This window comes from Oncorhynchus mykiss, chromosome 4 (assembly GCF_013265735.2).
Source record: "Oncorhynchus mykiss isolate Arlee chromosome 4, USDA_OmykA_1.1, whole genome shotgun sequence".
Lineage (NCBI taxonomy): Eukaryota > Metazoa > Chordata > Actinopteri > Salmoniformes > Salmonidae > Oncorhynchus > Oncorhynchus mykiss.
In genome coordinates, this window is record NC_048568.1 from 22,580,649 (window position 1) to 22,597,500 (window position 16,852).

General features: G+C 45.4%; 1 non-coding gene across 1 annotated transcript; it reads left to right on the forward strand.

Annotated features, from left to right (window-relative positions):
- Positions 1-1,309: 1,309 nt before the first annotated feature.
- Positions 1,310-1,381, forward strand: trnae-cuc. The gene has a single exon. It is a non-coding gene; the product is annotated as a tRNA-Glu (tRNA).
- The last annotated feature ends 15,471 nt before the right edge of the window (positions 1,382-16,852 follow it).

Consider the following 16,852-nt stretch of genomic DNA (forward strand, 5'->3'; position numbering starts at 1 on the left):
AGATCTCCTAACAGTACTATTCCTAGGGTCAATTTTAGATCAATGCTATGCATTTTCAGCCATTCCTGAACCTGAGACCAGAAACAGGCTACCTGAGGGCAATACCAAAATAAATGGTCTATTGATTCTCTACCCTCACAACAAAATCTGCAGAGCTTTGATGATTTTATGCCCCAAATATTCAACATTTTGTTGGTGGCAAGAATTCTATATAATCATTTTAGCTGAAAATCACAAAGTCTTGAATCTTGTGTTTTATTTATCAACTCATACACCCTCTACCATGGAATCGGTACATCAAAAATCTCTTCCCTCTAATTCCTGGTCCTCAAATGAAACTGGTATACTTTCCTATTTATGCTATCTTCATTCCTCCGCCAGTTTTGATCCTTTATATTGGGCAGACAGACCAGTGCCCTACCTCCTCCCGCTGCCACCTGCCTCCTCCAGTCATGATCCTTTATATTGGGCAGACAGACCAGTTCCCTACCTCCTCCCGCTGCCACCTGCCTCCTCCAGTCATGATCCTTTATATTGGGCAGACAGACCAGTTCCCTACCTCCTCCCGCTGCCACCTGCCTCCTCCAGTCATGATCCTTTATATTGGGCAGACAGACCAGTTCCCTACCTCCTCCCGCTGCCACCTGCCTCCGCCAGTTTTGATCCTTTATATTGGGCAGACAGACCAGTTCCCTACCTCCTCTCACTACCACCCACCTCCTCTATTTTGGGGGCAATGCTGTAATCAATTGGTTGTACTCATGGATTCAGCAGACTTCTGATAACTCCATGAAGGACATAACTCTACCATGCCAATTTACAATATCATTTAAGAACAAAATACCCTTTTCAAACATCTTACCCATAAATACAGGTATTTTATCAACCTGCACATTTGAGTTCAGCCATAATATTTGTTATATCTTTTCAAGGGGATGAAATTGAAATTGTAGCCAGCTCTGCAATGCTTGCTTGAAAAAGAGAGTATCAAAGTATAATTTTCAAATAATCGAAAATGAGACGTGGCAATCTGCACAAAGGCAAAAAGGCCATTTTTAAACAATGGATGAGCTTTTCTTAGTAATCTACTTGAGAACCATTTAGGGTTCAAATTAAACTTTTGAATGAGTGAAGCTTTTAGAGAGAGGTTTAGTGCTTTTATATTTAATAATCTCAACCCACCCAATTCATATTCATTATATAGATAGGCACGTTTTATTTTGTCTGGTTTAAGCGTTTACATAATACACTTATAATAATCATTAACACCACTATTTAAGTAATCTAAAGTTGCAGAAGTAGGTATCCTTCCCTGGTGGTCTAGTGGTTAGGATTCGGCGCTCTCACCGCCGCGGCCCGGGTTCGATTCCCGGTCAGGGAATATACGTTTTGGTAGTGCTGCTTATTGTAGAATTTCTCATATTATCTTTTGACAGTGCTAGTACCATAACTAACACATCATTGAACATTGAAAAACGCGTACGATCCCCTTTACCCAGCGATGGATTTGGGTAAAATTTTTTGTCTCCTTTTCAGATTTCACCGTTAGATGGCGGTCTAATCACAGCAATTGCTACTCGGCTGAAATCAAAAGGCGTGGCGCTTGATGAGCTCATGAATTCAGTCATTATAAATGTCCCCTTGCTGTTATTCACAAACAGAAAGTTGCACAGTTGATATAATATGAAGTATGACCCAGCTTTTGATGACAATGAGCACCATGATTTTACATTGGATTGTTGATTTTAAAGACCTTGAATATCTAGGCCAGGTATGCAGTAGGCTGCAAGTCCCCATTTAAGGCCGAATGATCAATCGTCCCCGACCCCAATTTTCTTTTTTATAATAATACATATAAAGTACCAACCAGAAGTTTGGAAACACCTACTCATTCCAGGGTTTTCCTTTATTTTGACTATTTTCTACAGTGTAGAATAATAGTGAAGACATCACAACTATGAAATAACCCATATGGATTCATGTTGTAACCAAAAAAGTGTTAAACACATCAAAATATATTTTATATTTGAGATTCTTCAAAGTAGCCGTCCTTTGCCTTGATGACAGCCTTTGCACGCTCTTGGAATTCTCTCAACAAGCTGCACCTGGAATGCTTTTCCAACAGTCTTGAAGGAGTTGCCACATATTCTAAGCACTTGATGGCTGCTTTTCCTTCACTCTGCGGTTCATCTCATCCCAATCCATCTCAATTCGGTTGAGGTCAGGTGCTTATGGAGGCCAGCAAACCAGATGGGATGGCGTATTGCTGCAGAATGCTGTGGTAGCCATGCTGGTTAAGTGTTCCTTGAATTCTAAGTAAATCACTGACAGTGTCACAAACAAAGCACCCCCACACCATTACACCTCCTCCTCCATGCTTCACAGTGGGAACCACACATGCGTAGATCATCCGTTCACCTACAGTTCTCTGCGTCTCACAAAGACATGGCAGTTGGAACCAAAAATCTCAAATTTGGACTCATCAGACCAAAGGACAGATTTACACCGGTCTAATGTCCATTGCTTGTGTTTCTTGGCCCATGCAAGTCTCTTATTCTTATTGGTGTCCTTTAGTAGTGGTTTCTTGACAGCAATTCGACCATGAAGGCCTGATTCACGCAGTCTCCTCTGAACAGTTGATGTTGAGATTTGTCTGTTACCTGTGAAGCATTTATTTGGGCTGCAATTTCTGAGGCTGGTAACTCTAATGAACTTATCCTCTGCAGCAGAGGTAACTCTGGGTCTTCCTAGAGTTTCATCGTAGCGCTTGATGGTTTTTGCGACAACACTTGATGAAACTTTCAAAGTTCTTGACATTTGACTGACCTTCATGTCCTATCGTAATGATGGACTGTTGTATCTCTTTGCTTATTTTAGTTGCTCTTACCATAATATGGGCTTGGTCTATCTTCTGTATACCACCCCTACCTTTTCACAACACCACTGACTGGCTCAAATGCATTAACTTTTAACAAGGCACACCTGTTAATTGAAATGTATTCCAGGTGACTTCCTCGTGAAGCTGGTTGAGAGAATGTCAACAGTGTACAAAGCTGTCATCAAGGCAAAGGGTGGATTTGATTTGTTTAACACTTTTTTGGTTACTACATGATTCCATATGTGTTATTTCTTAGTTGTGATGTCTTAACTATTACAGTTTTTCTCAATTGCTAAAACACAAACCCATTGGCTGAACAAAGTTCTCAGTTGCCTGGACTCATTTAGCTAATTATGCAGTCTGTTGTCAATACCTTAAACCATTTCACATGATAAAACACAATTTGCAGATGTCACTTGGACGTTTTAGCAAAACTCTAAACACATTCTCATTCTCAAAACACATTCTGCACGCTAATGCACATGTCATCCATACTGGTAAACACAAGTGGCAACAATCAAATACAAATAGAGAACATATGTCATTGATTGAACACAACCACTCAAAATTGATTTAACCTGTTTCAAATGATGCAACACAAGCAATATAAGCCAGTTCAGAGAGCAAACAGGTTGTTGAAGGTGGGAAGGAGAAAGTCTGAGAATGGATACTGTAGTACAGTACATTGTAGGTTGTATACTGTACAATGGATGAATTGTATGGCCCTGAACATTGTGCTTTCCATTTATTAACAGTACTGACGGACGGCTCAATAGATTTTTACTGGTTGCAGGTTCATATCAACAAAGAACAAGAATTACAGTATCACAGAGACAAAGGACAAGTTTGTGAGATGCAGGGTACAGTACTGTAAAAATAGGGGTACAAGGAGGAAAATTGCAAAAGAGCAAAGCAGAGTAGTAATTTCTGATCAATTTTGAGCTACTATGATAGAACATGTTTTCGTTTATCAAAGGACAATGAGGGAAAAATGTGAATATTTTTTTTGATTCAAAATGTACTTCTCCCTGAGAATTGTATGTTTTGAACAATGTGTTTTCTATTTTTCGGTGTATTGTTTACTGACTGAGTGTATATCATTTTGATCACTTTGTTTATGATTTGAGAGCAGTGTTTGATTTTGAACACAGGTAAAACTGTCAGTCAGAGGTTATGTAAATAGTGCTTGAAGATGAGGTTTTGTGTTTAATGTTTTCAGGAAATGGAGCAAGGTTTCAGAAGTTGTGTTTTAGCAATTGAGAAAAACTGTAATCTACTATGTAGAAAATAGTACAAATAAAGAAAAACCTTTGAATGAGTAGGTGTGTCCAAACTTTTGATTGGTAATATATATTACCAATCAAAAGTTTGGACACACCTACTCATTCAAAGGTTTTTCTTTATATATATGTATATTGTCATTTTTTGGGGAACTTAGTTGGTGTCTCAACTTACTGTTGAGAGTTACAATAGTACAATACAAAAGGTGTGATTTCAAAATGTGTATGTGCATCAGCAGTTGTTATCTTGTTACGTCAGTCACTGCCAGTCACACAATTAGCCCATGTCAGCCTCATTTTTTTTAGATTGGTAAGTTAGTCTAGCCAGCTATCTAAACTTGTATCATGATCGAATTACCGAACTTTGTGAGGTCCACTGAATTTGTTAGCCACTCTCAGCAAGATAAAATGGGGCCGACAAAGAGGGCTGCCTTGCTTCTAGTCCTTAGGAAACTTTGCAGTATTTTGTTTTTAGTGTATTATTTATTACATTGTTGTCCAAGAAAATCTTAAGTGTTATTACATACACATACACAGTAAAGACTATTGGATATCAGAGCGGTGTCAATTTACCAGCGCTACGACCAGTATAGAGCAGCTGGTAGCCTAGCAGTTAACAGCATTGGGTCAGTAATTTAAAAAACTTCAAATATTTCTCTCCACCCTTTGGCAAGACTTGTAGAAGTGCAGGAAAAAAGCTGTACAACTTGACATTTTTCTCTCCGCCCCATGGCAAAATGATTAGAATTGCATGAAATTAGTTAAAAATTCAAACAATGACAAACTCCTAAATCACTTCAATCTCTGAGTTTGAAATCATTGCCACAGCAGCAGTGTCTTCATTAGAGAGAGAGAGAGAGACAGAGAGACAGAGAGACCTAGGCCACAGTCAGTGAGAGAGTAACCTTGAGACAGAGATTCCCTGTGTTTGTGGAACTTGGGTCTCAGAGCCCTCAGATTCTGGAGAGAGACAGAGATAGACAGTCGGCTGGCCATGCAGGTTTTAACCAGTTCCTGACTGCTATGTATCTTGGCAGTTATTTTGACAGCACTATCACAGAGGGGGGTGGGGGGGAGATAAGCTGTCTAAGGAATCGCCATGGCGCCGGTGTGTCCCTTCCCCTTGCCGCTCAGACGGCCAGCCCCCTGACTGCAGCGGAGGATTGTGGGGGATCGTGGTAGGGAGCAGGATTTGTGTTGGCAAGACCCTAGGGCTCTGGGACTTTCTCTTAAAAAATCATACCACACACCCCTACCTCCCTTGCCTGTCCACACCCTACAATAACCCCACCCCCGCCACCCGCCACCCACACACACCACACCCCCAAAACCTCTCTCTCCCTGCCACCTTGTCAAGATTTAATTAATAAATTAACTCTTGAAATGCTCTCTCTCTTGCTGTTTGTCTCATGGCTCCAAACATTTGAGCACCTTAGGGGCAATTGAACCATGGTTTGTCTGCATGGAGATAAAGATGAGAAGTAGGGAGAAAGAGAGAGCAAAAGCCAGACCAGAACATGGCCCAACTGCATTGTAAGCAAACAGTACTAAAAAGACAAGGATGAGCTCCTGTAAACTTTTGACTCTTTGCTGAGTAATGCCTTCAAGATGTGGCCCCTACAGTACAGATGTAGGATCTTAATTTGACCCAATTTGCTAAAGCATGAAAGAATCCTGCAACAACAGGAAATGTTAATCATTATGTGGACTATAATTAATGGATATGATGCATTTTAGCTTAGGACTAATCAAGTCTGACATTTTTAAGTGGAAATTACAAACTTACAAGACTTTTTAAACCTTGAATACACTACAATTTTTAATTTCCTGCTGAGCAGAAAAATTCTCATCAACGAAAGAGTGATCAAATTAAGATCCTACATCTGTATTCTGTTCAATAGTCCAAGCCCATCTCCCCCCATAATCTCTCTCTGCCTCCCTAGTCTACACATACATGGGTCTTAAGAACAGTATACATACCGCTGGTCCTGTTGTGGGCTCTGATATTTGAATTTTACGGTACCATCCCACCAGGGCTCACAAACAGCTTGGTACCATTACAGAGCTAGCGTTTTAGGATTATTGCTTCGAGGGAATACAGTATGAGATCAAAGCCATACATACACACACAGGAATTTATGTTGCAGGAGAGGAGTGGAGTTGAGTAAGGGGAGACAGGGGGACAAAAGGGCAAACGTAGCATCTTTTTAGAACTGAAAACAACGTTCTTTTATCATCTGGAATGATAGTTGATTGATAGAGGCATGTGATAATATAAAGGCACATTATGTTCTTTGGGGATTTTATTATGAAACCATCACATTTCTTCAATAAAGGATAGACAGAGAGAGATAAATGATGGAGAGGATGAGAAGAGAGGAAGACTTCAAAGCTTCTGTGCTGCTGTACATGGTTTTGAGACAGTGGAAAACTACTCCCGACATCTACGTCTCAATTCTGAAAATGACCTTTATGCGAAGCATTATGTTATATAGACACCAAGGTCTGGCCCAGGGAAGACAGACAGAAATGTTAACCTTGAAAATCTTTAAAATAATTTTCCTCAGACGTCACACTCACAGAGCTTAGACTACAGCCACTGATAACTTCAAGTACATTGTGGCAACAAGAGGCCAAAAAAACCTAAACAGACCAAAAAGACATGTCACAAGGAGGACTGAGGTCACAATGTTACCATAATCATTAATACTCATAACCTCATTGCCAGTAGAGATTGTAGTAAAATTATTTAGTCTATGCATATTTCATAATATGCTTACAATCAGTATGTTGTGAATTGCTGTGAAATTATGTTTGTGTGAAATAAATCTATGAAAAAATTGCGTACTGATACGTATAATTAGTGTACTTTGTTTCTTTTTTTTTTTTTATTTTATTTCAACTTTATTTAACCAGGTAGGCTAGTTGAGAACAAGTTCTCATTTAGAACTGCAACCTGTCCAAGATAAAGCATAGCAGTGTGAACAGACAACACAGAGTCACACATGGAGTAAACAATTAACAAGTCAATAACACAGTAGAAAAAAGGGGAGTCTATATATACATTGTGTGCAAAAGGCATGAGAAGGTAGGCAAATAATTACAATTATGCAGATTAACACTGGAGTGATAAATGATCAGATGGTTATGTACAGGTAGAGATTGGTGTGCAAAAGAGCAGAAAAATAAAAATAAATAAATAAAAACAGTATGGGGATGAGGTAGGTGAAAATGGGTGGGCTATTTACCAATAGACTATGTACAGCTGCAGCGATCGGCGATTCTTGTACTTCTCCTAGGTAACACGCTACCCTAGTCAAGAGGGGATCAGGGAGAACCAATGACAAGGGTTTCTATTAACACTGTTTGTGTGGCCCCACTTATCAACATAAACATACAACTGTGACAGATTTACTAGCGGTGTGTTCAGAGGTAATGAGATGTGATAGAGAGAGATGGAGTGAGATAAGAAGTCAAATACACAGTATTGTAGACCCTCAGTGAGAAAGAGAGAACACACTGCTAGTAAATATGGCATTAGAGCTAGAAAGAGAGGGAGGGATAAATGGCTTGAATAGATCAGATAAAACATAGTGGAAGCACAGGCCTGAGTGACACATGTGGAAGCCCTCATGGTGGGTGGTGGGCCTTAGTGGTCTGTAGGGAGCCACAGTGGTTTGTGGTGGGTCAGAGTAGTGTGAGAGGTAGTCTGTGATTGACCATAGTGGTCTTTTTCCCCCGGTGGTCTGGGAGTGTCCTGTCTGATGTGCCTCTGACTGATAAAGAGGGGCATCTCCTGGGTCAGCAGGGGGTCAATGACCCCCCCCCCCCCCCCCTCCCACCAGACAGTCAGACTACCCACATAGATGTATAGAGAGAGAAAAACAAGGTGGGAAATATAGGCGAGTAAAGAGAGGGATGGCATAGATGGATGGAGTGCATGGTAAAAGATAGAGATAGATAGAGAGATGCCTAATCATAACAGATACAGATACAAGCCTACTGTATCCTGACATGTGACACGACCCCAAACGTCAATCTGCCAATCAGCTGAAGCATTGCAGCATGTGACCTTTGACCCAGGAAGTAAACAATATTAATATATTAAATGTATATTGAATTCTACGCTGTACAGATTCCTTCCAGAGTGTAGTTCTTTGAAGTCTACCACAGGTGAGTGAGACATATTGTAGGAACTGTTGTGATGGTTCCCCCCTCTCAAATACAAAACATCAATATGAGGCGGAATTGTGGACTGTTGTGTTTAACTCCGGGTTCCGCTTCTAGTATTATTTGCTGAGTCATGTCTTGTATTTGTCTTGTATGATAACTGGCAATTCCCCGCCTGCACTTGAAAATATCCAGCCAAATACAGAGACAAAATAGGCACCCATAGGTAGACACACACACTCTCACACACCCAATGTCTCTGTATGTGTGTCAAGGCGTCTCGACGTGTCCCTCTGTGTTCTTGGTCACATGACGGTGGTGAAGCAATCAGAGCCATGCTGTTTACCCGGCTTATCAATGGTGTTGTAACAAGCATATGACACACAGACTCTGACCCCAGGATACACACACACACACATACTTACCACAGTGCACGCAAGCGCATAGGCATGTACACACACCTGTGGTGTGCCTATGGTGTTGTTCGGTTTGTTTCATATTTGACTGGACTAAGTTGCCTACAGGTCAATTATTTTTTTTCAGTAGCTGGTTATGAAAATACCATATTTTCCAGTGTGACAAATACAGCCTCTAAACTCTGATGGCCCTAACCGTACAGACATCCTCAGGATCACGCTAACTATCTGGCTAATGTGAATGATCTAAAGCTACCAGACCTCCGTATGTCACTAATGATGCGTAACCTCATCCCCCATTTTTTTTAAAAAGGGCCCGTCTCCACGTTCACTTTCCAGGAGAAAAAGTCCTGTACATCTGAATTCAGGTGTAAAACTACAGACTTGTCAACCGCTGGCTAGTAAATCCCAGTCATAAATCCCTGCAGAGAAAATTAATTATCACTGGGTTTTGAATTTACTGCAGTACAATAATTAATCTTTCCATGTAATATAAAAGTAGTAGGTCAGGATTTGCAGGTAACATAAGTGTGTACTTACTGTTTGTCTGAGTGTCTACATGTGTGTATACATGCGTATGTCTGTCAACTCCTTGTGTTTGTGTGTCTGTGTTTGTGTGTGTGTTTGTGTGTACCCCCCACTCACACACTCAGACTCTGGCTAGTCAATCCTAGCGCCACATCACTCCATCATCACAGATATGCTTTGTGGGTAGATAGCAGGTCTGCCGGCTTACAATATGTTTTGTCCAGCCTGTCATGTTTACTTACAATGATAAGCTATGATGGATCCCCCGCAAGCTATAGACGCCACAGCCCCACAGGCACACACGGAACGCTAAAACACACACACACATTACATATTGCAAGTCACCTCGTAGCCCAGAAGACACATTCAGAGAGGAATGTCTTTGACAATGTTACATAATCCACTATACATTTCAGAGAGACACCATGCACCACACACACACTCGCACACACACTTTTGTTATAGTGGTTATGATGTTTGGATGTTGTACTCTGTGATCTGTTAGTTGGCCTGCGTAATGTCAGTTTACTTTAGATTGGCGTGAGTCCAGGCGGGTCCGGGATCTGACCACAGACAGCCCATTCTAAATAAACCAACCAATTAAAAAGCCTAATGAGGCCCCTGCTTATCCTATCACACAGAGTGCATTGAGGGGGCACTTCAACAGGCAGAAAGAGGGTCTTAGAGGGTGGTGGATTCAGAGGTGACTAATCTTTATTCTTGTAATGCACACGTATGCCACGGATACCAAGTAGAGTTTATAAACATCTACTTGAGGATTTTGGGCAAAAGGAGACAAAAGCAATGCAAGTGTAAATACAATACCATGTGAGCCCTGTCAAATCTAAACGGATCCTTTAGAAGTCTGTTGCTAGTCATCACAACAGATACAGTAGAATTTGAGGCCCAACGCCTAGAAAAATGTCAGAAACAGAACAAGAGAAGAAAAGGAGGCTATTCTGCTCCTCCAGTTCACCTCTTCTCTCCTCCCTTGCTTCCTCTCCTATGGTTCCCTCCTCTCTTTCTCTCACTTCTTCTACAATTATTTACACCCAAGGCCGCGGTGGCCGCTGACAAAGAGAGTGAGAGAGAACAAGGTGGAGGTGGAGAAGAGGAAATGAGCAGCTCTGAGACACAACTCCTTCCTTCTCTCCCCCTCTCTTTCTCTACCTCCCTGTTACCTCTTTCCACCTCCACCCCCTTTCTGTTTCTTTATCAATTGCTGCCTTTCCTCTCTTTTACTCTGTATTTTGACCTTCCCTCCCTCCTTCTGCCTCCCCCTCTCTATATTCTCTCCCTCTCTCCGGCTAGCTGTTCAAGGCCACACTTCTCTTCCTCCTCCCTGTTTGTCTGAAAAGGTCAGAGGGACTGATACAGTACCAGGGCAACCGTTACAAATCTTCCCCCTTATCGAGGACAACACACAGATAACATTGTCTCCGTTCGCTCATCCGACAGATCCATCTCCGAAAACATCTCCCGGACCCGAAGACCCGGACGGAGCTGGGCCTGAACATATGGAGAGACTGAGAGATTGATGTTCTCACTCCTTTCACTGAGGAGAAAGGAGTGTAATGATGGGAGACAGAAAATACTGTGCGGATTTGTGGAAGACTGTTTCAGTGTTCAGGTGATTAGGACTTGTGAGATAGTCACTGAAAAGATTAAGGACAGTGCATAAGTTGTTAATTGCAAGCACCTCCTTGTGTGAAAGTGTGTATTTGGGGAGGATTGCACCTGCAAGTAATGACGTGAGATTTTGCCACTTTCACCTTAACCTCCCACTACCCGTCTCTCTTTGCAACTTGCACCTGTTAACCCCCCTCCCAACAAACACACCCACAGTCTCTCTCCGTTCTTCAACATTTCTAACGTGACAATAGCCATACCCCAGCTCAGGGCTAAGTACCTCCTTAACCCAGCAGTCTCCAGCGATTTATATCCCAGTATAATTTATGTGTGTATAACGACACAAGGCGAGACCCAGATGCAGACACGGGAGGCAGTTGGCTTGAGCTCTGATATTTATTGTAGTCCAAGGGGTAGGCAAAAGACAGGTCGGGGACAGGCAAGAGTTCATAACGAAGTCAGAGTCCAAAACGGTACAGGGCGGTAGGCAGGCTCGAGGTCAGGGGCAGGCAGAGTGGTCAGGCAGGCAGGCTCGAGGGCAGGGGCAGGCAGGCAGGCTCGAGGGCAGGGGCAGGCAGAATGGTCAGGCAGGCGGGCTCAGAGTCAGGACAGGCAGAGTGGTCAGGCAGGCGGGCTCAGAGTCAGGACAGGCAGAGTGGTCAGGCAGGCGGGCTCAGAGTCAGGACAGGCAGAGTGGTCAGGCAGGCGGGCTCAGAGTCAGGACAGGCAGAGTGGTCAGGCAGACGGGCTCAGAGTCAGGACAGGCAGAGTGGTCAGGCAGGCGGGCTCAGAGTCAGGACAGGCAGAGTGGTCAGGCAGGCAGGCTCAGAGTCAGGACAGGCAGAGTGGTCAGGCAGGCGGGCTCAGAGTCAGGACAGGCAGAGTGGTCAGGCGGGCTCAGAGTCAGGACAGGCAGAGTGGTCAGGCGGGCTCAGAGTCAGGACAGGCAGAGTGGTCAGGCAGGCGGGCTCAGAGTCAGGACAGGCAGAGTGGTCAGGCGGGCTCAGAGTCAGGACAGGCAGAGTGGTCAGGCAGACTCAGAGTCAGGACAGGCAGAGTGGTCAGGCAGGCTCAGAGTCAGGACAGGCAGAGTGGTCAGGCAGGCGGGCTCAGAGTCAGGACAGGCAGAGTGGTCAGGCAGGCTCAGAGTCAGGACAGGCAGAGTGGTCAGGCAGGCTCAGAGTCAGGACAGGCAGAGTGGTCAGGCAGGCGGGCTCAGAGTCAGGACAGGCAGAGTGGTCAGGCAGGCGGGCTCAGAGTCAGGACAGGCAGAGTGGTCAGGCAGGCGGGCTCAGAGTCAGGACAGGCAGAGTGGTCAGGCAGGCTCAGAGTCAGGACAGGCAGAGTGGTCAGGACAGGCGGGCTCAGAGTCAGGACAGGCAGAATGGTCAGGCGGGCTCAGAGTCAGGACAGGCAGAGTGGTCAGGACAGGCAGAGTGTCAGAACCAGGAGGACGAGAAAAAGAGAGACGGGAAAAAAAACAGGGCCAGGAGAAAACCTCTGGTTGACTTGGCAACAAGACGAACTGGCACAGACAGACAGAAAACACAGGTATAAATACCCAGGGGATAATGGGGAAGATGAGCGACACCTGGAGGGGGGTGGAGACAAGCACAGGTGTGTGACAGTATGTCTGTGCTGTCAGGGTGTGACAGTCTGTGCACGGTGAAGATAGCTAGCCCTAGAACTGCACAGGCAGAACTGCACCTCCACGGCCCATGGCCCAGGCCACACAGACTTTTACGGAGATGCATGGGCTGAGTCCTGACAGAATAAGTACCCTTTCTTTTTTATCACTCTAAATGATGACGTGTTTAATAGTTAAGACATTGCTAGTTATGTAATAAAAGTATTCATCATTGCTTTTTGTTTTCGTGTGTGTGTGATTTTTGATAACACTGCAGAGAGGTTCAGACGGAGAGCATAGAACTCGAAGTGACATGTTCAAAGGATTTTGCTATGCAGTGAGCTTGTATATTTTTGTACGTGGTTAGTTCAGTAATGTTCCAAGGTCCTAACTTGGAAAATGACAGTCATAAGAATTTCTATCATTATCTGGAATCTGTCGCTGGTTTTAGGATGCACAGGCACACACACACACACACACACACACACACACACACACACACACACACACAAGCAAATGGGATATGTCTAGGTCTGGAGCTGGCATTACTCCTGAACACAGACAAAAACACACGAACACAACCAACATGCTCTGGTACTGGCTCTATTGACAGACACACTGGACCAGCCCATACCCTGGTACTGGCTCTATTGACAGACACACTGGACCAGCCCTTACCCTGTTACTGGATCTATTGACAGACACACTGGACCAGCCCATACCCTGGTACTGGCTCTATTGACAGACACACTGGACCAGCCCATACCCTGGTACTGGCTCTATTGACAGACACACTGGACCAGCCCATACCCTGGTACTGGCTCTATTGACAGACACACACTGGACCAGCCCTTACCCTGGTACTGGCTCTATTGACAGACACACTGGACCAGCCCATACCCTGGTACTGGCTCTATTGACAGACACACTGGACCAGCCCATACCCTGGTACTGGCTCTATTGACAGACACACTGGACCAGCCCATACCCTGGTACTGGATCTATTAACAGACACACTGGACCCGCCCATACCCTGGTACTGGCTCTATTGACAGACACACTGGACCCGCCCATACCCTGGTACTGGCTCTATTGACAGACACACTGGACCCGCCCATACCCTGGTACTGGCTCTATTAACAGACACACTGCACCAGCCCATACCCTGGTACTGGCTCTATTGACAGACACACTGGACCAGCCCATACCCTGGTACTGGCTCTATTGACAGACACACTGGACCAGCCCATACCCTGGTACTGGCTCTATTGACAGACACACTGGACCAGCCCATACCCTGGTACTGGCTCTATTGACAGACACACACTGGACCAGCCCATACCCTGGTACTGGCTCTATTGACAGACACACTGGACCAGCCCATACCCTGGTACTGGCTCTATTGACAGACACACTGGACCAGCCCTTACCCTGTTACTGGCTCTATTGACAGACACACACTGCACCAGCCCATACCCTGGTACTGGATCTATTGACAGACACACACTGGACCAGCCCTTACCCTGTTACTGGCTCTATTGACAGACACACTGGACCAGCCCATACCCTGGTACTGGCTCTATTGACAGACACACTGGACCAGCCCATACCCTGGTACTGGCTCTATTGACAGACACACTGGACCAGCCCGTACCCTGGTACTGGATCTATTGACAGACACACTGGACAAGCCCATACCCTGGTACTGGCTCTATTGACAGACACACACTGGACCAGCCCATACCCTGGTACTGGATCTATTGACAGACACACTGGACCAGCCCATACCCTGGTACTGGCTCTATTGACAGACACACTGGACCAGCCCATACCCTGGTACTGGCTCTATTGACAGACACACTGGACCAGCCCATACCCTGGTACTGGATCTATTGACAGACACACTGGACCCGCCCATACCCTGGTACTGGATCTATTGACAGACGCACTGGACCAGCCCATACCCTGGTACTGGCTCTATTGACAGACACACTGGACCAGCCCATACCCTGGTACTGGATCTATTGACAGACACACTGGACCAGCCCATACCCTGGTACTGGCTCTATTGACAGACACACTGGACCAGCCCATACCCTGGTACTGGCTCTATTGACAGACACACTGGACCAGCCCGTACCCTGGTACTGGATCTATTGACAGACACACTGGACCAGCCCATACCCTGGTACTGGCTCTATTGACAGACACACACTGGACCAGCCCATACCCTGGTACTGGATCTATTGACAGACACACTGGACCAGCCCATACCCTGGTACTGGCTCTATTGACAGACACACTGGACCAGCCCATACCCTGGTACTGGCTCTATTGACAGACACACTGGACCAGCCCATACCCTGGTACTGGATCTATTGGCAGACACACTGGACCCGCCCATACCCTGGTACTGGATCTATTGACAGACGCACTGGACCAGCCCATACCCTGGTACTGGATCTATTGACAGACGCACTGGACCAGCCCATACCCTGGTACTGGATCTATTGACAGACACACTGGACCAGCCCATACCCTGGTACTGGATCTATTGACAGACACACTGGACCAGCCCTTACCCTGGTACTGGCTCTATTGACAGACACACACTGGACCAGCCCATACCCTGTTACTGGCTCTATTGACAGACACACACTGGACCAGCCCTTACCCTGGTACTGGCTCTATTGACAGACACACTGGACCAGCCCATACCCTGGTACTGGCTCTATTGACAGACACACTGGACCCGCCCATACCCTGGTACTGGCTCTATTGACAGACACACACTGGACCAGCCCTTACCCTGGTACTGGTGTAATGTATGTGGTGGACGTGCAGGGTCAGTGGGTCGGGGAGGGCCCAGCCTCCTGGTTCCCACAGCCCAGAGGAGGCTGTCTCTCTCCCACTATCAGGGTCCGTCTCCGGCCCCCCCTGTCTCCCCTGCTCCCCCTGTCCCCCCCCCATCCCCCTTGCTCCCTAGCCCCTGCCTGACGTCAGCCCTGGCCTGATAAGGGTGTCCAGTCGCCCGCAAGGAGAGGGGGATGGAGGGAGGTTACACTAACAGAGCCAGCCCTCTGGATAAGGCCCCAGACAGATAAGAAAGAGCAGTATGGAGCCCTATTGTTTCCACTGCTCCTCCTGTGGCTTCCATCTCTTCTCTCCTACTCCGTCTCTGTGCCTCACCTTCTCTATCGCTCTCTATTGCTTTCTATCACTCAATGTCTCTCTCTCTGTCCTGTATACGCTCATCCTTTCACAACAGGAATATTCCCTCTCTTATCGTGACGTACTTCCTATCTATCTCTGGATTGAAACACTTCTCTCCTCTCACTTCCTTGTTCTGTTTTTGTTGTCTTTTTCACTGTTTCGACATTAGGAGGAACAGCACTATAAGTGACGGGGTGAACAGTTTTTCATTCAATAAACTTTAATAAAGTGTCATGAAAAGTGAGAGGGCTTGAATTGCCAAAGCAAATATGTTCAACAAAAACAACAGTGACAACCATAAAAGTACACAACCTCTCTCTGTGTATCTCTACCACTCTCTCCTTCTCTTACTCATCTCTCTGTCTTTAACCTGGTATCTGAACCCTACATGAACCCACCGTCTCATTGTCGTGAATCGATTGTTGTGCCTACGTCAACCTCACCTCCACCTAACCCCATCACACTCTTACCCATACTTTACCTCTCTCTATACCCAACACACATACACACACTTCTGTCTCCGCTGCCTACCACGCAGTGTCGCCACTGAGGCCTACACTATCAGCATCTTATCTCTGTGTGTGTGTGTGTGTGTGTGTGTGTGTGTGTGTGTGTGTGTGTGTGTGTGTGTGTGTGTGTGTGTGTGTGTGTGTGTGTGTGTGTGTGTGTGTGTGTGTGTGTGTGTGTGTGTGTGTGTGTGTGTGTGTGTGTGTGTGTGTGTGTGTGTGCTGTTCACTCTCCAGGCCCAGGCTAGCGGACTTTGGCCATTGCTTATCACTGGGAGAGGTCCTGGGGTCTGCCTGGGATCCCTGTGCCTCAACCACTAAAAATACACCTTTGATAAACCACACACATACGCAGAAGGCAGGGCAACTCCCCTCGATACATAGGTTTATGGAGTGGCTGTGATGGGCTGTCAATCAGCAGCTAGATTCATACGATTGGCCACCATGTGAATGGTGGGTTGGCCCAGCAGTGTGCGTTGAAAGTGATCATGAGGCACATCATGGTATTGTATCATAAACAGGCAATCAAAGCTGAAGTGGTATTTCAACTATTACTCACACCAAAGACAGCATTATAAAATTCATTATTGTGCTGTATAAAAAGC